General features: G+C 42.0%; 1 long non-coding RNA gene and 1 pseudogene across 2 annotated transcripts in view; one reads left to right on the top strand and one right to left on the bottom strand.

Annotated features, from left to right (window-relative positions):
• Nucleotides 1-2120: 2120 nt before the first annotated feature.
• LOC149744597 (uncharacterized) lies at nt 2121-15561 on the top strand. The gene is made up of 2 exons (XR_016390930.1): nt 2121-4151; nt 4408-15561. It is a non-coding gene; the product is annotated as an uncharacterized LOC149744597 (long non-coding RNA).
• LOC111171043 (uncharacterized) overlaps nt 11477-25938 on the bottom strand; it is a 33243-nt pseudogene continuing 18781 nt past the window's right edge. Inside the window, exon 3 of the transcript XR_016390929.1 lies at nt 11477-11774. The product of XR_016390929.1 is annotated as an uncharacterized LOC111171043 (transcript). The remainder of the gene's footprint in view (nt 11775-25938) is intronic.

Genomic DNA, 25938 nt, shown 5'->3' with positions numbered 1-25938 from the left:
TGTTTTCACTCCACACCATCCTACCTACCAGAATTCAAGGAGAGGAAAGATGACTGCTTCTAACAGAAATACTCATAAAAGACTTCAATGAAGGGACAGGATGTGAAATAGGCCTTAGGATGAAAAATAATTCAGGAGGCTGAGCAGGAATGGAAGGGTATTATAGGAAGAAGGAAAAGAATTTGAATAAATGCAGACAGGGGAATGTAAGATGTGGGTTCCGATCTTACTACATAGACCAAGGGAGCAGACAGGGTCATGCTTTGGGGACTTCTGAATGGCAGCTTAAAAATTTGAACTTCATCTTCACAGATGATAGGAGTCACTAAAAAGTTTTGAAAAAGTCACAAACATGACAAAAAAGCCTTTTCAGCAAGACTGCTCTCCCAGTATTAGGCAAGATGACTTAGGAAAGTGGTTCTCAACTCTGGAAACTCATTAATTACCTGGAAGCTTCTTATTTTCCTTTTCTTTTCTTAACTTTTCATTTTAACATAATTTTAGACATTCAAAAATGTTTCAAAAATAGTCCGAGTTCCCATATACCCTTCACTCAACTTCCCCAAATATTAATGCTGTAGGTAAAACCATAGAGATTATCAAAAACAATAAATTATTATTGATATAATCAACAAATCTACAGATTTTATTCAAATTTCATCATCTTTCCCACTAATGCCCTTTCTCTGAACTAGGATCCAATCTAGGATACCACATTGCATTTAGTCGTTTTGTCTCCTAAATCCCCTTTAATCTGGGCCAGTTCCTCAGAATTCCTTATACCTTCCTGACCTTCACATTTTTAAGAGTATTAGCCAGTTATTTTGTAGAATGACCCTCAGTTTGAGATCATCTAATATTTCTTCATGATTAGACTTAGGTCATGCAATTTGGGCAAGAATACCACAGAAGCAGTGCTATGCCTTCTCAGCCCATCATATCAGGCCCATGATATTATCTCATTACTGGTGATGTTACCTTTGAACACTTGGCTAATGTGGCTCAAAACTTTTTAGTGACTCCTATCATCTGTGAAGATGAAGTTCAAATATTTAAGCTGCCATTCAAAAGTCCCCAAAGCATGACCCTGTCTGCTCCCTTGGTCTATGTAGTAAGATCGGAACCCACATCTTACATTCCCCTGTCTGCATTTATTCAAATTCTTTTCCTTCTTCCTATAATACCCTCCCCTTCCTGCTCCCTCCACTCTGAAATGACTACTGTTTTGCTTGGAAGCTTCTTAAAAGCACCAGTGCCTGGGCCACACCACAGACCAATCAAAAAAGCCTCTCTGAGGATAAGGCACAGGCGTTGCTAGGTTTCGGTGTCCTGCAGGTGACTCTAATTAGCATCCAGGGTTGGAAACCACCAGCTGAGACAAGAAGATTTCGAATTCTGGAAATCAGCAAGGAAGCCATTCCTTGGGCCTCTAGCACAGCTGGTTCCAGGCACAAATAATAACTGGACTTTGGCATGAACCCATGGTAGGGGGAAGTAAAGGCCAAAAATCGCCTGATTGAGAAAGTGATAGGTGAGTAGACTGCTGTCCCGTAAAAGAGAAGGCAGGATGCTTAGGTAAAGTGTCCAGCTCTCCTGGTCTATTTTCTCTCCAGACCTCAGAGAAACCTTTGCTGCAGTGAAAGCACACACATATAATTGTACTGTCATGAGCCTGATGTGAGCTCCTAAGCGCCACTGAGGGAGGGAATTATGGATCCCGTGATATAAATATATGACCACACATGCAAAGATGAACACTTCCGGGTACAGCTGAATGAATAATTCACAGAATCTAGGTCAGAGGTACGTGACTTCCCTTAAACGACCTTGCCCTCCCCACCTGGTCTTTTGTCCTTAACCTCTTCTGAAATAAGAGAGGAGGGACTTCGTTAAAAATTTCATGAAATAGGAAAGTGTACATATCTCCTGTCACCAGGCTGTTGAAGCAATGATACTGGGCTCTACACTTCCTTATCGCTTTTTTCTGGGGGGTTCCAGAAAGAGATATCATCAACCCCTTCCTTGGAGGGGCCATTCAATAACATACAAAGGGAAACACCAACTTACCCAAAATGCAGAGGCTGGAAGGAGCCTGACAAGAACTGGCCCTAAAGAATTCCCAGACTACCAGGACCTGGTGCTGCTAGCACAGGAGGAGCTGCTGCTAGGCAATAAGCGACAAAAGGAAAGGCAGGGAGTACTCTAAAGCTCAGCGAATACTAAAACAAGAGTTCATTCATTATCCCTCAATTCTTACACAGCCAGTTATCCCTGAAGCCTCACTGTGGGGTCTCACTGAAAGGGCTGGCAAATAATAAAATGCTAATAGACAGATGAAATAACTTATAGAAGCATGGGATCAACTAGGTGAGGAATGGCTGGGGAAGGTTTCACGAAAGAGGCAGGATTCAGGTTAGATCTTTGACTGGTTAAGTCTCAGGGAAACAGACAAAGAGAAACACAAACACAGAGAACCAAGTGTCAGGCACCACTGTAGATGCACGTTTTGAAAAGGATTTCAGAAATGAGAGTAGGTTTGCATATGTTACTTTATTTACTCCACTTAGTCACTGTATGGGGTTATTTCAGAGGAGGGTGCTGGCCCTCAGAAAGGTGAAGTAACTTGCCAAGGTCATCGATGGATCTGGAATTAGAAAGTAGGTATATCTAACTCCAAGCCCATGCCAGTACCACTACCACTGAGAGAGGACTGAACACAGTACGTTTAGGGAACAGGAAGGAGCAGGGAAAGCTACAGAGGAAACACAGGGTTAAGGAACCATGGATTTAAGTAAGCTTGCAAGAGTGGGACCACATGTTGTACAGCCATGAAAATGAGACTGAGACATTTGAACTTTATTTTGTGGTAAAAGAAGAGCCACTGAAGGTTTTGAATAAGGGAGTAACCAAAGTGATGCCTCGAACAAAGATTAAACCAAATGGTGGTAAAAGCGCGAGTTCTGGTTCCTAAGCTACAGAGATGCCACCACAACAGGAAAGGGGGCCACACGATATAGTGGAGCAGGAAGTGGATTAAGAGTGAGAAGCTTGGGTTGAGATGTAGAAAGCTAACTGCTGAAGTCATGGCTACGCCAGGCAAGGCACTTGCTCTCTCTGGACTGCAGCCTCTCTTCATCCATAAATCGGGGGAAAGGAGAATTAATCTACGTGACCTCTAAGGCTTTGCTATTCAGAGTGGGGTCCAATAACCAGCAGCAACGGCATCATCCGAAAGCTTGTTAGAAATGTAGAATCTCAGGCTCCACCAGAAGAAGCAAATCTGTATTTGGACAAGATTCTCTGGTGATCGGTCTATAAGCACGTTAAAGTTTGAGACGCTTCTCTAAGGTGTCTTCCAGTTCTAAAATGCAATGGTTTGAGACTCATCTCAACTCTCTCACTTCGCAGAAAAAAAAAAGTTCACCTAGTCACTTCCCTTGCGCCCTTTTCCTGATCCTAACTTCATCTCCGACTTGACCACGTCTGGGTAGTCTTGGGAAATACCAGCACTTAGGCGGTGCTGCCACCCTGTGGCCAAAATCTGTAAATGCACTTCATCTTACCTTTCTCACCAGTTAAGGAGTTGGGAGGGTTGGCTCTTCTTGCCCCAAACGTCAGCACTTATTAAACATGACTCATTCCAGAGGCTTCAGGAAATGGGCTCAAAGACGGCGGGAGGCTGGGCTTAAGTGCTGGGTGATATTTATGGGGCTGAGGGGAAGGTTAACAGGAAGTCCTCCCTGGCTCCTCCAGGCAGGAGTGAGTAAAGGCGGTGTGACTTTTGTTCCAGCCAAGAGGAGGGAAGAGGCCAGGCATGGTTTTTGTTTGCTCATTCTTACCCTCTCAATTTCAGATTATTTCTGCCTATGGACATGTTGGAGGGTTGATTGTAGACTTTGCTACTACAAAGTTTATAAAGCACCTGCAGGTGGCAGGCACTGTGCTAGGCAGTGGAGATTGTCCTCGAGTTGGAGGCTCGGTCTACGCTTGGTCTGATGTAAACCACCGATGTGGCTCCTCCCTGGAAAATTCTAACAATGGTCTCTGTCCTCAGGAAGCTCAAGTTTAGCCAGGGAGATGACACACACTTCATAAAACCTAGAGATATCGTGCTACCAAGTTTCAGAAGTCGCAGCAGTTCACCATGGGCTGTGAGTAGCTCAGCGGACTCTGGGTTCGGTGGGACTTGGGCTGGGTCTGGAGGCTGGGGTAGGATTTGTGCTGGCGGATGGCAGACAGGAGGCCAGGGCCGAGGAGGAGCATGCAGCTAATTGGGTGGGGATTTTTGAGACGTGGGCTGTTAATCGTTCATTTTTACATTCCTGAACTTATGTGGGGTGTGGCACTTTGTGAGTACTCTGTAAATGTTTGTTGAATTGAATGATATTTTTGTAACCCTTTAACTAGGCCTGCTATGTTAGAAAGCATGTGAAAGTGCAGTCCATTACCAGAAAAAAAAAAAAAATTTTTTTTCACACACATGGAACCTGAGGGGGTGCTTTACTTTCCCATCAAGTCGCGCACTGGTAAGTTTAGTAAGTGCTGATGCTCTGTGCCCTTCATGTTTGCTCCAAGTAATGTTGTTACCCACCAGGGTTCCTGGCCTCCTTAATCAATGGAAATTGATCAGAGGCCAGACAAGAAATTCAGGCAAGGTGTTATTGGGGCCCCTGCTGCAGCAGGGGGGAATGAGAACAAATAACAGGTTCCCTTGCTCATTTGTTCCCCGAGTGGGGGTGAGCTTGTTCCTTATGTGAGGTGAGGGTAGGGGTGTGTCCAGGGGTCGGGCTGCAGGGGTAGCTAAGGTGGTTTCCCCATTCCTTAGGTGGTACTGTGTGCAGGGGGCATTCACAGTACCCTGCTTTTGCTCCCGACCCCCTGCTTTTGCTCTGGGCTCTTCAAAAGTGGCAGTTGGGTTTTTTGGTCTCTATCTTTTGTCAAGAATTTGCCCCAACTGCCAGTGCATGCAGTTATTTTTAGTCCCATACAGTTTCTTTGTATTTTGTTGCTCCAGGAGAGGTGTGTCCAGGTGCAAACATTGTAGCACTGCAGCAAAGGGTCCCAGGTCCCAGCCTCAGTATCACCTCCCTCTTTCACTTTGGGCTGTTTCCAGACAAGGTCTGAAACAAGAGCCCCAGCAGCCTGGGCAAACACCTTCCCCGCTGTGGCTCCTGTTTCTCAAACCCTCTTGGACATGAAGCCTTGAGGGGTCTTCCACCAACCCAGTTCCCTCTCCTTTAGGCGGGAGCCACGAGCCCACAGCCACCTGCCTGACCAACAACAAGGAGGCCTGCTTTGACCCAGTGCTCCAGGCCAGGGTTCGGGGCAAGAGAGAAGAGCCTCTCCTCCTTGATCCTCTCTGCTTCCCTCCTTACGTGGCCACAGAATTGGAGGAAATTGTAAACAGTGGGGACACGGCAACTTCCCAAACAACAACACTGCTATTGCTGATCCAAGGACGGGAGTGGGGAGGACAGAGGGGAAACACGCCGTGTAATTCTCTCTTTGCCAGCCCTTAGCACTCTCTTTCCTGCCGGACACTAAGCTAGAAAATGTCACTCACATGTATTAGGAAATTCAAACAAGGAAAAAGACTTGGGGAAGAAATCATAGCACACTGGCGGGTAGGGAGGCGCGAGGGAGGAGGGGAGGGGCTGAGAACTGCTGCCAAGTTATCAGTCGCCCTCTCATGTTCCTAAGATATGCTTCACTCCTTCTCTTTGGCCACCTTTACCTTCCAGATTCCCATAAATCACATGGTCCAGTTATCTAATGAGACCAGCGTCACTTGACCGTTCTCGCCCTCTAGTGGGAACACTGGCCTGGGAGTAAGGCTCAGACCCCCAAGCCACGTACCACGCACGGCCTGAGCCACTCCAAGAACTCGGGACCCTCTCACTGGGAACCTTCCACACACTCTTCAGGCAACGCACAGCAGCACCAACAGTTGAAATGAAAGTTCTAATCTCTTCCCTCCTACTGTTGCTGCCACTAATGCTGGTGTCCACGGTCCGCAACAGCTCAAATCCAGGTAAAAAAAAATTTTTTTTCTATGAAAGATAAAGAGGGGGGAGAAACATGGCAAAACAGAAAAGAACGTGACCACACATGCAGTAAAATGTAGCCCTTTTAGGTTACAGGGATTAGGGGCAAGTTAGCCTGTCTCAGTGCCCGTTTCTTCACTTACATAAAGGAATGAACTGTACATAAATCCAAAGAGTGTTGTGAGAGTTAAAGAAGCCCATGTGTATGGAAATGTCTGCAACTGTAGCTGGCGGGGGAGAAAAAAATAATGGCCCAACAAAGATTTGCTGCCTCACCTGCCCCCCAGTCCCTGTTCTAGAGAGTAATGAATGTCCCCAGGGCCAGGCTTGGAGGCAGTGGTGGGAGGGTGCTGAAGGCAACTGTACAACCACAGACAGTAAGTCATCCTCGATTGTATTCTTTACAGTGCACCAGATGTGTCCCAACAATTTTTAATGCTGTTTCACGGTATGGTGATAAACTAGAAAAATCACACCACCAGGTAGTACCCATGATTGAAACTGTAGGCACACCAAGCCCTGTTTGAACAGCTCACCTTTGGGAAGCAGACCCTGGGTTAGGGGCTCCGAATCGGCTCCACTTTTCACTACAGCTGAAGTGGCCTAGCCCTTAGCAGAACAGCTGTGCAGAAGAGACCTCATCCCGACCTATGTCTGCACTCGAGGGGAACATCTCCCCAAGGGCTACTTTGAGGTGAAATAGCTTTGTTATATACTGAGCATCAACTCTGTCCTAAAATCAGGAGTTCTCCCTACTCCACCCCAATTTCCAACGGTCCCTCCCTTACAGAGAGAGCTCTCTGGAAGCTGCTGGGCCCCCCAGCCCTGGGGCCTAGACCACCATTCTGGAAGCGAAGGCTTTTCCACCACTAGGACAGACACCACTAGAGTCCTCAGCCTGGATTCCAAGCTGCAGCCGCAGCTGCCTTTCCAGTCCAGCCCTCCTCGCACTAAGTGCTCTGTGCTCCACTCAGCTAGGCCTCGGGCTGCTCCCGAGCTGCTCCTGTGCTTTCCCACCAGCTCAGCTTCACTCACAAAACCCACCCCAAGCCCCTCCTCCCACAGCCTCCCTTGATTCGTCCCAGGACCACACGTGAGCCCTCCCGCCTGTGAACAAGCTTAACCCTAACTCGACTCTCTGCCCTTTTCATGTTCTACCTTAAGTTGAGGTGTTGGTGTGCCTCTCCCACCTCCACCCCTTCCCTTCTACACTGTAACCTCCCCTCTGGCACAATCTGGTGTATTGTTTCCACACCCCTCACACTATCCCGCACGGTGCTCAGTAAATATTTGCAAAGTGAAAGAATAAATCCTCAGGTTTCTGAGCTCAAAATGTTGCCCTTAGGAGACTCGACACCCGCGTCTCATAGCAGGCCCACTGACATTACGGCTGGATAATTCCTTGCTGTGAGGAGCGGGGGCTGTTCTGTGCTTTGTAACCTGTTTAACAACAGGTTACAGGATGTTTAACAACATCCACGTGGCCTCCACCTGCTAGAAGCCAAGAGCAGCATCTCCCCTACCACCCTGCCCCGCCCAGTTAGTACAGCCAAGAATATCTCCAGACATTGCCAAATGTCCCCTGGAGGGGGAACCACTGCCCAGTGGGGCCACTGCTCTCTACCAATAATTCTCAAACATGGCGACATGTTTAGACTCACCTGGACCTTGAGACTCAGACTTGAATTGAGGGGAACCGCGATCCAAATCCTGGCTCCATCACTTACTTTGAAACCCTGGACAAGATGCTTAACATTTTTCAGCCTCAGTTTTATCTTCTTAAAATGAATAAAATACCACTTAGCATGTACAACTGTTGTAACGAGTCAACGATTGATAATGTAAACTTAGTAAGGGTTCAGTCAATCAGATGAGTAAAGTAGCTACTAAGGCAAAAAGGCAATGAGTTGGGGAAAGCTCACTGAGCTTCCAGGTGGCGCAGTTCCCTTTTCTCCACACCCTCTCCAGCATTTATTACTTGTAGACTTTTTGATGGTGGCCAATCTAACTGGTGTGAGGTGATACCTCATTGTGGTTTTGGTTTGCATTTCTCTAATAATTAGCGATGTTGTGCATGTTTTCATGTCCCTGTTGGCCATCTGTATGTCTTCTTTGGAGCAATGTCTATTTAGCTCTTCTGCTCATTTTTTGATTGGAATGTTTGTTTTTTGGATATTGAGTTGTATGAGCTGTTTGTATATTTTGGATATTAACCCCTTGGCAGTCTCATTGTTTGCAAATATTTTCTCCCATTCCACAGATTGCCTTTTTGTTTGTTTATGGTTTCCTTTGCTCTGCAAAAACTTTTAAGTTTGATTAGGTCCCATTTGTTTATTTTTGCTTTTATTTCTTTTGCCTTAGGAGACTGATCTAAGAAAATATTGCTACAATTTATGTAAGAGAATGTTTTGCTTATGTTCTCTTCTAGGAGTTCTATGGCATCATGTCTTATATATTAGGTCTTTAAGCCACTTTGAGTTTATTTTTGTATATGGTGTGAGGGAGTGGTCTAATTTCACTGATTTACATGTAACTTGTTGAAGAGACTGTTCTCAATCATATATTCTTGCTTCCTTTGTTGTAGATTAATTGACCGTAAGTGTGTGGGTTTATTTCTGGGCTCTCTATTCTGTCCCATTGATCTATGTGTCTGTTTCTGTGCCAATACCACACTGTTTTGATTACCGTAGCTTTGTAGTATTGTTTGAAGTCTGGGAGGGTTATGCCTCCAGCTTTGTTCTTCTTCCTCAGGACAGCTTTGGCAATTCAGGGTCGTCTGTGGTTCCATATAAATTTTAGGATTATTTGTTCTAGTTCTGTGAAAAATGTCATGGGTGTTTTGATAGGGATCACATTAAATCTATAGATTTCTTTGGGTAGTATGGCCATTTTAACAATATTAGTTCTTTCAATTGAAGAGCATGGGATATTTTTCCGTTGCTTTGAATCATCTTCAATGTCCTTTATCAATGTTTTATAGTTTTCAGCATGTAGATCTTTCACCTCACCTCCTTGGTTAAGTTTATCCCTAGGGTTTTTGTTTTGTTTGTTTGTTTTTGATACGATATTTTAAAATAAATTTATTTACTTACTTTTGGCTGTGTTGGGTCTTTCTTGCTGTGCACGGGCTTTCTCTAGTTGTGGAGAGTGGGGGCTACTCTTCGTTGCGGTGCACAGGCTTCTCATTGTGGTGACTTCTCTTGTTGCAGATCACAGGCTCTAGGGCGCATGGGCTTCAGTAGTTGTGGCACGCAGGCTCCGTAGTTGTGGCTCACAGGCTCTAGAGCTCAGGCTCAGTAGTTGTGGCGCATGGGCTTAGTTGCTCCATGGCATGTGGGATCTTCCCAGACCAGGGATTGAACCCGTGTCCCCTGCATTGGCAGGTGGATTGTTAACCACTGTGCCACCAGGGAAGTCCCCAATGTCTTTTTTTTTTAACTTTTCATTCTTCAGACTTCAAAAATATGGTAAAAATAATCAGAGTTCCAATATATCCTTCATGCAGTTTTTTTCCAATAACATCATACATAACCATAATATGATTATCAAAACCAGAAAATTAGCAATGATACAGTACTATTAACTAATGTACAAATTTTTAGGTTTTGCTAATCATCCCATTAGTATTCTTTTTTTTTGAATTTTATTTTTTTTATACAGCAGGTTATTAGTTATCTATTTTACACATATTAGTGTATATATGTCAATCCCAATCTCCCAATTCATCCCACTAGTATTCTTTTTCTGATCCAGAATCCAATCCAGGATCTTACACTGAAGAATGTAGGATCTCCTGGTCTCCTCCGATCTAGAGTACTTTGTCAGCCTTCCTTGTCTTCCATGATCTTGACACTTTTGAAGAGTATTGTCAGTTATTTTATAGAATATCCCTCAACTTGGGCTTATCTGATGTTTCCTCATGACTAAATTCAGATTACGCATTTTTGGCAAGAACACCACAGAAGTGACGTTTGCCTTCTCAGCACATCAGAGGCCCACGGTAACAATACTCATTTATGGGTGATGTTAAGTTTGAACACTAGTTAAGGCGGTGTCCATAAAGGTACTATATTCTCATTGTAGTTAATAAGTATCTTGTGGAGAGATACTTCGAAACTATGCAAATAGCCTGTTTCTTCTCGTCATACTTTTGCCTATTAATTTTTAAAATCCATTGTTGATTCTCGCCTACAACAGGTATTACTATAGTCTTAGCCAAATGGTGATTTTCTATTTCCAACATTCCTTCTAAATGTATTAATTAGGATTCTACTATAAGAAAGCGCTCTTCCGGGGAATTCCCAGTGGTTAGAACTCCATGCTTTCACTGCCAAGGGCAAGGGTTCAACCCCTGGTTGGGGAACTAGGATCCCTCAAGCTGTGTGGTGCAGCCAAGGGGAAAAAAAAAAAAGAAAGAGCTCTTCCTTCTCTCTCATTTATTCAGGTATTCAATTATTTATTTATATAAGTAAATTCTCAGGGATATTTGTGGATTATAATCTATTACTATCCTTATTTATAATGTCATTCATATTGTCCCAAAACCGGCCACTAAGAACTTCTTCAAGTTGGCTTCTGCATCATTTAGACATTTCGGGTTTTTTTTTAGCAGTTTCTGACTTTCTGACACCACTAGATGTTCCAGGCTCATCTTCTACTTTCCTTCCCTATCCTTGGAGTCAGCCATTTCTCCTCGGAGCCACGGCTCCTTTCAGGGGAAAATGATATACACAAACCTTGGGCACAAGGTATTGCCCATTGCTACAAGGGCTATTGCATCTAGGCCCTCTGGTGGACAGATGTATGCATACACACACCAATGTACTTTTTTTAGCCCCATTTTATAAATTAGGTAAATGAGGCACAGAAAAGTTAAGCAACTTGTCCAAAGTCACAAAGCTAATATGTAGTAGAACTGGAAAGTCAAAAAAATAATAGATCTACTGCAAAAACTAACAAGTGGAAGTTACTTCTTTACACATGCAAATCAGCAGAAAGCAATAAGACAAACATTCCAGCATAGACACACCCTTTGGGAAATAACTAGAAGTCTGCAATAATAACCACAATAATAACCATCATATACTGAACACCTCCTTGGGCACCAGGCCCTCAGTAGCTCCTTTATTCCTAACAACACTGCAAGGTGGACACTAATATCCACTCTTTACAAACCAGAGAACCAAAGATCGTAGAAGCTAAGTGACTTCTCCCAGGCTACAGAGTTAACTGACAGAGGAAGCAGTTGACCCCAGGTCTGCCTGGATATAAAGTCCATGCTTATTACATTGTATCAATATATTCCAAAACTGATTTTAGGTAGAACATAAATTAGTTTTTACTTTAATAGTTACATGCTTATTTTAATGCATGTTAGAAAAAAATCTAAGCATATATCAAATGGATAATCTCACAAAAAATATTGCATAGAATGAAGATGTTATGTAAATTAAATTTATTTAAAGCAAAAAGTATGAAATAAATAATAGTGGAGGCGTATAAGCTATAGCAAAAATCATTAAGGTGGTCCAAAAATGCCTGACGTTTGGAGGACATGATACTATAGTAACGGCTTCGTTCTCAGTTACACCGTGACATTAGGTCATGTAGGACTGCAGAAAGAACAGCAGAGTAGGAGTCTTGGACCTGGATTTTAGCTCCAGATGAGTCACCATTACCTTTGTGAACTTGGGCATTTCATTTGCTCTCTCTGGGTCTCAGTTTCCTCACCTGAAAATAAAAGGGACAGTGATTTAGTTAATTAGTACAACTCTTTTAAAAGCAACTTGGTAAAGATATCAAGAAACATAAAACAAAAGTTCTTAACTTTTGACCCAGTAATTCCACTTGGGAAGTCTTCCCCGAGACAGAAATCCAACATTTAGAAAACAGTTACAAAGAAATTTATCAATATCCAAAAATAAAACAATCTAAATATTCAACAATGAGAGAACAATTAAGTAATCTGGGGACTTCCCTGGTGGCCCAGCAGTTAAGACTCTAAGCTCCCACTGCAGGGGGCCCAGGTTTGATCCCTGGTCAGGGAACTAGATCTTGCATGCTGCAACTAAGAGCCCGCACACCGCACACCGCAATGAAGATCCCACGTGCCGCGACTAAAACCTGGCGCAGCCAAATAAATAAATAATTTTTTAAAAAGTAATCTGAAGTATGTATACTTGGGAGTGTTATGTAGTCATTCAAAATGTCTGTTATAAATGTTGTAAGACAACACGGGAACAAGCTTATAAAGTGAACAGAAAGAAATTCATTCACATACTGTGGTTACCACTATATTTAAAAAATCATATTCACACTAAAATTCCAACATTTGGTAAGAGTAAAGTTGATTTTGGACTTTACAAATTTTCTCTAATATAGTTATGTCCCATTAAAAATGAATATATATGGAACCTGAAAAAAAAATGCTACTCATGAACCTAGCGGCAGGGCAGGAATAAAGATGTAGACATAGGGAATGGACTTAGGACATGGGGTGGGGAGGGGGAAGCTGGGGCGAAGTGAGAGTAGCATCGACATATACACACTACCGAACGTAAAATTGCTGGTGGGAAGCAGCGGCATAGCACAGGGAGATCAGCTCAGTGATTTGCGACAACCTAGAGGGGTGGGATAGGGAGAGTGGGAGGGAGGCTCAAGAGGGAGGGGACATGGAGATATATGTATGCATATGGCTGATTCATTTTGTTGCACAACAGAAACTAACACAGTATTGTGAAGCAATTATACTCCAATAAAGATCAATTTTTTTTAAATGAAGAAGAAAAACTCATCCGTGTAGGCGTTCCAAGATACCTCATCTCCAAGATACCTTCTGGCTCCAAGATTCTGTGGCTTTTCTCTGGAACCAGAAGTAGAGGTCAGGCGAGAGTAAAATATTAGAAAAGTTTAGACAGCAGGGGCCATGCTTGTTGAAATTAACACCACTCAAAACAGCACATGAGAACATTTAGAAACCAGCAGGTAGGGAAATGATGCAACACCCTCCATCTGTGTGACAGAAAGGGCACGAGTCTGGGAAATAGAGCTGGATTGAACCAGATGCTGCTCTAAGGGCCCTCTCTGGACAACCTGTCCATCCGCTTATCAAACAAACATTTACCACGTGTCTACCATGCGTCAGGAGCCATGTAGCTGAATGACTACTGAGCCATTGGGTCAGAGTCTAGTAAGGGAGAAAGATTTTCAGTTTGCTAGGACCGCCATAACAAAATAACACAGGCTAGGAGACTTAAACAACAACTTATTTTATCACAATTCTGAAGGCTAGAAAGTTCAAGATAAAGTGTCAGCAACTTTGGTTTCTTCTGAGGGCTCTCTCATTGCCTTACAGATGGCCATCTCCTTGCTATTTCCTCACCTGGTCATTCCTCTGTGCATGTACATGCCTGGTGTCTCTTTGTGTGCCCAAATCTCTTCTCCTTATAAGGACTCCAGTCAGACTGGATTAGAGCCCAACCATCAGGTCCTCATTTTAACTTAATCATCTCTTTAAAGGCCCTATCCTCAAATACAGTCATTCTGAGTTATTAAGGGTTAGGGCTTCAATGAGTTTAGGGGGACACAGTTCAGTCCACAACACATTTCAAACAACAAACTTTAAGTGTAATTGTGCAAGGATACAGCTGCATTCAAATGTGATGGGGAACCATGTGAAACCGTAATTAAGTCTGACAGGAAACATGAGCAGCTCCTATACAGAGGAAGCATCATCTGGGCCCATTTCTAGTCCCAGAATCTCTATAAAACATCGTACTTGATTGTCATAAAAATATTTTAGGTATCACAAAATGCGAATAAGATAGCATCAGGTGATAAGACAGACCTGAATGGAGGCCAAAACAGAATGGATTTGTTCCAGAGGAACAAAGGTAAATACCATCCTTTTATAGTTGAATTGGGATTATGGATTCAAATACAACCAAACATGGAGGTCAGGTGAAGTTCCTGACTGGTTAATGGAATAATCTACTCCTTGCTCTCATTCCTTAAGTCTTGAGGATTTTAATGGGGGGAGGATGTAAGGTCTTGATTAACCCCTACTGTTTGTGCTCTTTTCCATCCAGAAGCCATTCTTTCTCGACCTACTTCCAGGTAAGCTTTTTTCTAAGCCAGATTTTAAACTTCAATTCCTTATTCATTTAAAATACTCCTCTCTTGGGTGTGGAGAAAAGGGAACCCTCCCACCCTGGTGGTGGGAATGTAAATTGGTGCAGCCACTATGGAAAACAGTATGGAGGTTCCTCAAAAAACTAAAAATAGAGTTGCCATATGATCTAGCAATCCCACTCCTGGGCATATATCCGGACAAAACTATAATTTGAAAAGATACATGCACCCCAATGTTCATAGCAGCACTATTTCCAATAGCCAAGACATGGAAGCAACGTAAATGTCCATTGACAGACGAATGGATAAAGAAGAGGTGGTACATATACACAATGGAATATTACTCAGCCATAGAAAAGAATGAAATGCCATTTGCAGCAACACAGATGGACCCAGAGATGATCATACTAAGTGAAGTAAGTCAGAAAGATAAAGACAAATACCATATGATATCACTTATATGTGGAACCTAAAATATGACGCAAGTGAACTTATTTAAGAAACAGAAACAGGCTCACAGACACAGAAAACAAACTTATGGCTACCAAAGGGGAAAGGGGGTAGGGGAAAGATAAACTAGGAGTTTGGGATTAGCAGATACAAACCACTATATATAAAATAGAGGACTTCCCTGGTGGTCCAGTGGTTAAGAATCCACCTTCCAATGCAGGGACGTGGGTTGGGAACTAAGATCCCACATGCCGCTGGGCAACTAAGCCCACACGCCACAACTACTGAGCCCGCACACCGCAACTAGAGAAGCCTGTGTGCCACAATGAAAGATCCCACATGCCGCAACTAAGCTCCCACGTGCCACAACACCCGATGCAGACAAATAAACTTAAAATAAAATAAATAAAATAGACAAACAAAAAGGTCCTACACTATAGCACAGGGACCTATATTCAATATCCTGTAATACATCATAATGGAAAAGAATATGAAAAAGAATATGTGTGTGTGTGTGTATAAAACTGAATAACTTTGCTGTACACCAGAAATTAACACAGCATTATAAATGAACTATATAATTTAAAAAATATAACAGGGAATTCCCTGGCAGTCCAGCGGTTAGGACTCTGCACTTTCACTGCCAAGGTCCTGGGTTCAATCCCTGGTCAAGGAACAAAGATCCTACAAGCCACGCAGCGTGGCCTAAATAAATAAATAAATAAAATACATATAAAATACTCCTCTCTTGAAGTTCCCTAGATCCCTGAGTAAAAAAGGAAGAGCAATGGAGCTGTACTGACCTAGTTAGCACAATGACAGGGTACCAATTCTCTTGGCGCCTTTGCTTTCCAGTGACGAAATGATCTGTTTCCTTCCGACATGGGTCACCAGAGGCCATAGGGACCAACGCCAGGCTTCTGGGAGGTGGCTCTGAGAAGGCGCCCAAGAATGTGAGTGCAAAGGTCAGTAATTCAATATTGACAACAGTGATGCACCATCAAGATCCCAGCTTGCTCCACTGAATCCCTCTGAGACCAGAGCAGATGTTATCTGAGCTGACCTCACCCTCTCCGCTCTCCACAAGACCATCACATGCAGCACCAACACTTATTTTCTTTCTGAGCCTTAGGCAAGAGCTGGACTCCTCCAAGGTCCAAAGGGGAGCTGGCTGAATCTCTGGCTGCTCCCTCTCCCTTACCCTTTTTTTCCCCAACAACCCAGGTCTGCCTTCCAAGACCTTCCTGGATGCCATTCTCAACCTTATTTTACTCACAGGTAGACTGAAATCAGAGAGGCAAGTCTTGCTTGAGGTAAAGCAGACACTAAAAAGAAGACACCTAGGTCTTATTCCTTATTTTTCAGTCTCCCTAATGATACCCTGATGCCTCCTCCAAACCTGCCACCAAATTCTTTGCCCATACAGGTCAGGCAAACAACTTAGAGACCCTGGTGCTCATATAACTGGATATCTTCACTGTGCTTGGTTGACCCTTTCCCACACCCACTGCTGCAGTATGAAAATGAATCGAGAGGCAAGGAAGATGGCAAGTAAAGCCCTGACTCAAACATATTAACCCTTCTAAGCAGCAACTCCCTTATTTCAGATTGGTTCCTGAGAGCCCCTGAAAGAAAACTCATGACAGTGCCCAGGCTGCCAAAGAAGCCGTGTCCCTGTAATCATTTCAAGGGCAGAGTGAAGAAAACCAGTAAGTTGCAAAAGAATGACCTTCCTTAAACCAGAGTCACTCTGTGGAATCAACTAGGGCTGAAGCAGGGGTTGTGAAGAGACAAGAGAAATGAAATGAAGACCAGGATAAGCACACTTCTCAGCCCTTTCTACTCAGTGTCAGCTTGTGGGGAAATAGGAAGAGAAAGAAAAGCAAAACGCGATTCTCCTAATACTAGAGAGGCTTAACCAAATTCTTTAATGATAGAATGCCATTGCTTATCAAAGCGGAGGCAGATGGGGCTGTTGGGGACCTGGCCATTGATCTTTGGAGATGACACCAGTGTTGGTGACAAACAGAATTTGATTGCTCCCTAGTCTGTTATTAAATGTCATATAAAAAGTATATTGGCAAATCTTAAACTGATTGATATTATGATATTATCAAGAATAAGATAAATCAGGAGGAGGAGACAAAATGGCAGAGTAGAAGGACATGAGCTCACCCCTTCTTACAGAAACACCAAAATCACAACTAACTGCTGAACAACACCGATAAAAAAAATGCTGGAAGCTACCAAAAAAGATATCCTACATTCAAAGACAAAGAAGAAGCCACGGGCTTCCCTGGTGGCGCAGTGGTTGAGAGTCCGCCTGCCGATGCAGGGTACATGGGTTCGTGCCCCGGTCCGGGGAGATCCCACGTGCCGCAGAGCGGCTGGGCCCGTGAGCCATGGCCGCTGAGCCTGCACGTCCGGAGCCTGTGCTCCGCAACGGGAGAGGCCACAAGAGTGAGAGGCCCGCGTACCGCAAAACAAAAAAAACAAAATAAAGAAGAAGCCACATAACATGGTAGGAGGGGTACAATCGCGATAAAATCAAATCCCATACACTTCAGGTAGGCAACTCATAAACTGGAAAATTATACCACAGAAGTTCTACCACAGGAATGAAAGTTCTGAGCCCCACGTCAGGCTCCTCAGCCTGAGGATCTGGCAACGTGAAGAGGAGCCCCCAGAGAATCTGGCTTTCAGGGCCAGCGGGGATTGATTGCAGGAATTCCAAAGGACTGGGCGAAACAGAAACTCAACTCTTGGAGGGTAAACACAGGGTCTCATGCACATCAGGACACGGGAAAAAGCGGTGACCTCATAAGACACTGGGCCAGACTTAACTGCTAGTATTAGAGGATCTTCTGCGGAGGCAGAAGGTGGCTGTGGCTCACTATGGGGACAAGAACACTGGTGGAGGCAGTTCTGGCGAGTACTCACTGGCATGAGCCCTCTGGAAGGCCATCATTTTCCCACCAAGACCTGCCCCCACCCAATAGCCTGTAGCTCCAGTGCTGGGATGCCTCAGGCCAAACAACCAACAGGGTAGGAACACAGCCCCACCCATCAGCAGACAGGCTGCTTAAAGTCTTCCTGAATAAACAGCTACCCAATAAACACACCCCCTGACGCGGCCCTGCCCATGAGGGACAAGACGCAGCTCCACACACCAGTAGGCAGGCACCAGTCCCCCCAACCAGGAAGCCTGCACAACCCTCTTAGACAGCCTCATCCATCAGGGGGCAGACAGCAGAAGCAAGAAGAACTACAACCCTGAAGCCTGTGGAACAGAAACCGCAATCACAGAAAGTTAGACAAAATGAGACAGCAGAGGAATATATCCCAGATGAAGGAACAAGATAAAACCCCAGAAGAACAACTATGTGAAGTGGAGAGAGGCAACCTACCTGAAAAGGAAGTCAGCATGATAATAGTAAAGATGATCCGAGATCTCAGAAAAAGAATGCAGGCACAGATCGAGAATATACAAGAAATGCTTAACAAACATCTAGAAGAATTAAAGAACAAACAGAGATGAAAAATACAATAACTGAAAAATACACTAGAAGGAATCAATAGCAGAAGAACTGAGGAAGAAGAAAGGATAAGTGAGCTGGAAGACAGAATGGTGGAAATCACTGCCACAGAACAGAACGAAAAAGAAAAAGAAATGAGGACAGTCTAAGAGACCTCTGGGACAACATTAAACACACCAACATTCACATTATAGGGGTCCCAGAAGGAGAAGAGAGAAAGGACCTGAGAAAATATCTGAAGAGATAATAGCTGAAAAATTCCCCAACATGGGAAAGGAAACAGTTACCAAAGTCCAGGAAGCACAGAGTCCCAGGCAGGATAAACCTAAGGAGGAACACGCCGAGACACATAGTAATCAAACTGACAAAAATTAAAGATAAAGAAAAAATAGTAAAAGCAACAAGGGAAAAGCAACAAATAACGTGCAAGAGAACTCCCATTAAGTTATCAGCCATTTTCTCAGCAGAAACTCTGCAGGCCAGAAGGGAGTGGCATGATATATTTAAAGGGATGAAAGAGAAGAACCTACAACTAAGAATACTCTACCCAGCAAGGCTCTCATTCAGATTCAACAAAACTGAAGAAATCAAAAGCTTTAGAGACAAGCAAAATCTAAGAGAATTCAGCACCACCAGACCAGCTTTGCAACAGATGCTATGGGTACTTCTCTAGGCAGAAAAGAAAAGGCCACAACTAGAAACAAGAAAATTACAAATGGAAAAGCTCACTAGTAAAGGCAAACATACTATAAAGGTAGGAAATCATCCTCACACAAATATGATATCAAAACCAATAATCAGGAAAGGAGGAGGGTACAAATGCAGCATATTTGAAATGGATTTGAAATTAAAAGACCACCATCTTAAAACAATCTTGTTTATATATAGACTGCTATCAATATATCAAAACCTCATGGTAACTGCAAACCAAAAATCTACAACAGATACACACACAAAAAAGAAAAAGGAATCCAAACACAACACTAAAGTTACTCATCAATCACAAGAGAACAAGAGAGGAAGGGAAGAAAAAACACCCCCAAAAACAAATCCAAAACAATTAACAAAATGGAAATAAGAACAAACATATTGATAATTACCTTAAACATAAATGGATTAAATGCTCCAACCAAAAGACATAGACTGACTGAATGGATACAAAAACAAGACCTGTATTGGGACTTCCCTGGCAGTCCAGTGGTTAAGGCTCTGCGCTTCCACAGCAGGGGGCACAGGTTTGATCCCTGGTCAGGGAACTAAGATCCCAGATGCCACACAACACAGCCAAAAAAAAAAAAAAACAAGACCCATCTATATGCTGTCTACAAGAGACTGACTTCAGGTCTAGGGACACATACAGACTGAAAGTGAGGGGATGGAAAAATGTATTCCATGCAAATGGAAATCAAGAGAAAGCTGGAGTAGCAATACTCATATCAGACAATATAGAATTTAAAATAAACACTGTTACAAGAGACAAAGAAGGACATTACATAATGAACAAGGGATCAATCCAAGAAGGAGATATAACAATTGTAAATGTATATGCGCCGTTAAAAAAAAAATGTATATGCACCACACATAGGAGCACCTCAGTATATAAGGCAAATACTAACAGCCATAAAAGGAGAAATCAACACTAACACAATAATATTGGGGGACTTCAACACTCCACTTTCATCAGTGGACAGATCATCCAGGCAGAAACTCAATAAGGAAACACAGGCCTTAAATGACACATTAGACCAGACCAACTTAACTGATATTTATAGAGCATTCCATCCAAAAGCAGCAGATTACACATTCTTTTCAAGTGCACATGGAACATTCCCCAGGATTGATCACATGCTGGGCCACAAAGAGAGCCTCAGTAAATTTAAGAAAACTGAAATCATATCAAGCATCTTTTCCAACCACAACACTATGAGATTAGAAATCAACTACAAGAAAAAAACTGTAAAAAACACAAACACGTGGAGGCTAAACAATATGTTACTAAACAACCAATGGATCACTGAAGAAATCAAAGAGGAAATCAAAACTTACATAGAGACAAATGAAAATGAAAGCACGACCATCCAAAACGTATGGGACAAAGCAAAAGCAGTTCTAAGACGGAAGTTTATAGCAATAAAATCTTACCTCAAGCAGAATCTCAAATAAACAACCTAACAAGAATAATTTCAAATAAACAACCTAACCTTACACCTAAAGCAACTACAGAAAGAAGAACAAACAAAATCCAAAGTTAGTAGAAGAAAGGAAATCATAAATATCAAAGCAGAAAGAGTGAAATAGGAAGAAAACAATAGAAAAGATCAATGAAACTAAAAGCTGGTTATTTGAAAAGATAAAAAAAATTGATAAACCTTTAGCCAGACTCATTAAGAAAAGGGAAGGGGGTGCTTCCCTGGTGGCACAGTGGTTGGGAGTCCGCCTGCCAGTGCAGGGGACATGGGTTCGAGCCCTGGTCTGGGAAGATCCCACATGCTGTGGAGCAACTAAGCCCGTGTGCCACAACTACTGAGCCTGCGCTCTAGAGCTCACGAGCCACAACTTCTGAGCCCACGTGCCACAAGTACTGAAGCCTGCACACCTAGATCCTGTGCTCTGCAACAAGAGAAGCCACCGCAATGAGAAGCCTGCGCACCACAATAAAGAGTAGCCCCCACTCACCGCAACTAGAGAGAGCCAGTGCACAGCAACGGAGACCCAGTGCAGCCAAAAATAAATAAATTTATTAAAAAGGAGGGAGAGGGCTCAAATCAATAAAATAGAAATGAAAAAGGAGAAGTTACAACAGACACCACAGAAATACAAAGGGTCATAAGAGACTACTACAAGCAGCTGTATGCAAATAAAATGGACAACCTAGAAGAAATGGATAAATTCTTAGAAAGGTACAATCTCCCATGACTGAACCAGGAAGAAATAGAATATATGAACAAGACAAACCACAAGTACTGAAATTGAACCTGTGATTTAAAAACTCCCAACAAACAAAATCTATCAAACACTTAGAGAAGAGTTAACACCTATCCTTCTGAAACTATTCCAAAAAATCACAGAGGAAGGAACATTCCCAAACTCATTCCATGAGGCCACTATCACCCTGACAGCAAAACCAGACAAAGATACTACAAAAAAAAGAAAATTACAGGCCAATATCACTGATAAACATACATGCAAAAATCCTCAACAAAATACTAGCAATCCAAATCCTACAATGCATTAAAAGGATCATACACCATGATCAAGTACAATTTAACCCAGGGATGCACGGATTTTTCAGTATCTGCAAATCAATCAGTATGATACACCACACCAACAAATTGAAGAATGAAAGCCATACGATTATCTCAATAGATTCAGAAAAGGCTTTTGACAAAATTCAACACCAATTTACAATAAAAACTCTCCAGAAAGTGGGCATAGAGGGAAAACCTCAACATAATAAAGGCCATATATTACAAGCCTACAGCTAACATCATACTCAATGGTGAAAAGCTGAAAGCACTTCCTCTAAGACCAGGAACCAGACACTCTTGCCACTTTTATTCAACATAGTTTTGGATGTCCTAGCTATGGCCATCAGAGAAGAAAAAGAAATAAAGGGAATACGAATTGGAAAAGAGGAAGTAAAACTGTCATTGTTTGCAGATGACATGATACTAAATGTAGAAAATCCTAAAGATGCTACCAGAAAACTACTAGAGCCCATCCATGAATTCGGTAAAGTTGCAGGATACAAAATAAACACACAGAAATCTGTTGTATTTCTATACGCTAACAACAAAAGATCAGAAGAGAAATTAAAGAAACAATCCCATTTACCATTGCATCACAGTGCATAAAATACCTAGGAATAAACCTACCTAAGGAGGCAAAAGGCCTGTACTCTGAAAACTACAGGATGCTGATGAAAGAAATCGAGGATAACACAAACAGATGGAAAGATATACCATGTTCTTGGATTGGAAGAATCAATATTGTCAAAATGCCTATACTACCCAAGGCAGTCTACAGATTCAATGATTACCTATGGCATTTTTCACAGAACTAGAACAAAAAAAGTCTTAAAATTTGTATGGAGACAAAAAAGACCCCAAATAGCCAAAACAGTATTGAGAAAGAAAAGCAGGGTTGGAGGAATCAGGCTCCCTGACTTCACACTATACTACAAAGCTACCATCATCAAAACAGTATGGTACTGGAACAAAAACAAAAATACGAATCAATGGAACAGGATAGAAAGCCCAGAAATAAACCCATGCACCTTTGGTCAATTAATCTACGACAAAGGAGGCAAGCGTATACAAAAGACAGTCTCTTCAATAAATGGTGCTAAGAAAACTGGACAGCTACACATAAAAAAATGAAATTAGAACATTCTTTAACACCATACACAAAAATAAACTCAAAATGGATTAAAGACCTAAAGCTAAAACCAAATACTATAAAACCCTTAGAGGAAAATATAGGCAGAGCACTCTTTGACATAAATTGCAGCAACACCTTTTTCAATCTGTCTCCTAGAGTAATGGAAATAAAAACAGAAATAAACAAATGGGACCTAATTAAACTCAAAAGCTTTTGCACAGCAAAGGAAACCAGAAACAAAATGAAAAGACAACCCACAGAATGGGAGAAAATATTTGTGATCGAAGCAACCGACAAGGGGTTAATCTCCAAAATATACAAACAGCTCATATGGCTCAATATCAGAAAACCAAACAACCCACTCAAAAAAAATGGGTGGAAGATCTTAATAGACATTTCTCCAAAGAAGACATACAGATAGCCAAAAACCACATGAAAAGATTCTCAACATCACTAATTATTAGAGAAGTGCAAATCAAAACTACAATGAGGTATCACCTCACACCAGTCAGAATGGCCATCATCCAAAAGTCTACAAACAATAAATGCTGGAGGGGGTGTGGAGAAATGGGAACCCTCCTACACTGTTGGTGGGAATGTAAATTGGTACAGCCACTATGGAGAACAGTACGGAGGTTCCTTAAAAAACTAAAAATAGAGCTACCATACAATCCAGCAATCCCACTCCTGGTCATATATACGGAGAAAAACATGGTTTGAAAGGATATACGCACCTCAGTGTTCATTGCAGCACTGTTTACAATAGCCAAGACATGGAAGCAACCTAAATGTCCATCAACAGATGAGGATAAAGAAGATATGGTGGGGATTTCCCTGGTGGTGCAGTGGTTCAGAATCTGCCTGCCAATGCAGGGGACATGGGTTTGATCCCTGGTCCGGGAAGATCCCACATGTCGCAGAGCAACTAAGCCCCTGTGCCACAACTACGGAGCCTGTGCTTTAGAGCCTGTGAGCCACAACTACTGAGCCTGCGTGCCACAACTACTGAAACCCACGTGCCGAGAGCCCGTGCTCCACAACAAGAGAAGCCACCGCAATGAGAAGCCCACGCATTGCAAGGAAGAGTAGCCCCCGCTCACCGCAACTAGAGGAAGCCCGTGCTCAGCAACGAAGACCCAATGCAGCCAGAAATAAATAAATAAATTTTTTTAAAAAAAGAAGCTATGGTACAAATATACAATGGAATATTACCCATCCATTAAAAAGAATGAAATAATGCCATGCAGCAACATGGATGCACCTGGAGATTATCATACTAAGTGAAGTAAATCAGACAGAGAAAGACAAATATCATGATATCACTTATATGTGGAATCTTAAAAAAAAATGATACAAATGAACTTATTTACAGAAACAGAAACAGACTCACAGACTTAGTGAATGAACTTATGGTTATGGGGGGGAAGGGGGGTGGGGGAGGGATAGACTGGGAGTTTGGGATTCACATGTACACACTGCTATATTTAAAATAGATAACCAACAAGGACCTACTGTATAGCACAGGGAGCTCTGCTCAATACACTGTAATAACCCAAATGGAAAAAGAATTTGAAAAAGAATAGATACATGTATATGTATAATTGAATCACTCTGCTGTACACTTGAAACTAACACAACATTGTTAATCAACTATACTCCAATATAAAATATAAATTTTTAAAAAAGAATAAGATAAATCAAGATCCTTATCACTGTTGATGGAGGTAAAATACAATTTGGTAGTATGCCTATCAAAAACAGGGAATTCCCTGGCGGTCCAGTGGTTAGGACTCGGCACTTTCACTGCCAGGGCCCCGGTTCAATGCCTGGTCAGGGAACTAAGATCCTGCAAGCCGAGAGGCGTGGCCAAAAAAAAAAAAAAACCAAAACTTAAATGTGTGTACCTTTTAACCAGCTATCTCACTTCACAATCTCTAGTATAGAATATTAGCATGGATACTCAAAGATATATGTACAAGCATATGAATTATACCAGTATTTGTATTGATAAATAAATGAAATTTTAAATGTTCATCATTAACAGACTTATTCTGTGATCATTTCACCATGTATACAAATATCGAATCATTATATTGTACACGTGAAACTAATATAATGTTACATGTCAATTATACCTCAGTTTAAAAACTCATCAAAAGCAAATTGGGCACTTCTGCAGTTGACAAAAATAATTAGGTAGGTCATTATGTATTCATTGGAAAGATATCCACAATACATTAAGTGAAATAAAGGTGCAGAGACCCCCCTATTTTAAACCCATCACAAAAATAAAATTCAGTGAATTAAAGATCTAAATATGAAAGACAAGGGAATGTAGGAGAATATATTCATGACCTTGGGGTAGGAAAGGATTTCTCAAACAAGCTACAAAAAATATGTCATAAAGGAAAAGATTAATAAATCTGACTTCATTGAAATTAAGAATTTTGATCATCAAAAGAATAAAATGGGGAATTCCCTGGTGGTCCAGCGGTTAGGACTCAGCGCTCTTACTGCCAAGGGCCCGGGTTTGCTCCCTGGTCAGGCAACTAAAATCCCACAAGCTGCGTGGCACAGACAAAACAAAACAAAACCAAAAGGAAGAATAAAACGACAGTTACAGAGTAGGAGTAATGTCTGCAACATATATGATCAACAAAGGATTACTATTCAGACTATATAAGGAATTCCTGTAGATCAATGGCAGGCAACACAACAAATACGAAAAAGACTTGAATAGGCACTTCAGAGACAAGAAATCCCAGTAGCTAATAAACATGTGAAATGGCACTCAACCCTTCTAGTAACTGGAAAAATATGAATTAAACCCAAACAGAGATCATTATATATCATCAGACTGGCAACAATTTTAATGTCTGACAATACCAAGTATTGGCAGAGAGTAGAACAGAGAAACTCTCATCTCCTGCTAATGGGAGTTTAATTGCTAAATCACTTTGAAAAAGTGCTGGTGGTTATTTACTAAAGTTTAAGCTTTGTGACCAAGCAATTCCACTTTTAGACGTATTCTCAAAAAGAATGCTTGCTTATGTACAGTGGGAGACATGAACAAGGATTTCATAGCGGCGGTGTTCATAACTACCCCAAACTGAAAACTGGTCCATGAATAAATAAATAGTACTATATTCAAATATTATATATCTATGAGAATGAATAAAAAAACATAAATGAATATTACAAACATAATGTTGAATAAAAGAAAAAAAACCAAAATAGTTATTGCCTGATTTCATATACATAAAGTTCAAATAAAGGCAAAATTAAACTATTTAGGAATTTATACGTAGGTGGTAAAACTATAAAGAAAAAAAGTAAATGCTTACTGTAAAAGTTGGGATTACCAATGTGAGGGGGAGAGAGAGGTTAGTAATCAGAAA

Source organism: Delphinapterus leucas, chromosome 20, assembly GCF_059928025.1.
Source record: "Delphinapterus leucas isolate spDelLeu-1000000601 "Yukka" chromosome 20, BTC_Dleu_Yukka2, whole genome shotgun sequence".
In the NCBI taxonomy this organism is placed as follows: Eukaryota; Metazoa; Chordata; class Mammalia; order Artiodactyla; family Monodontidae; genus Delphinapterus; species Delphinapterus leucas.
The sequence above is the reverse complement of the archived record's forward strand: the minus strand, read 5'-3'. Positions and strand labels throughout refer to the sequence as shown.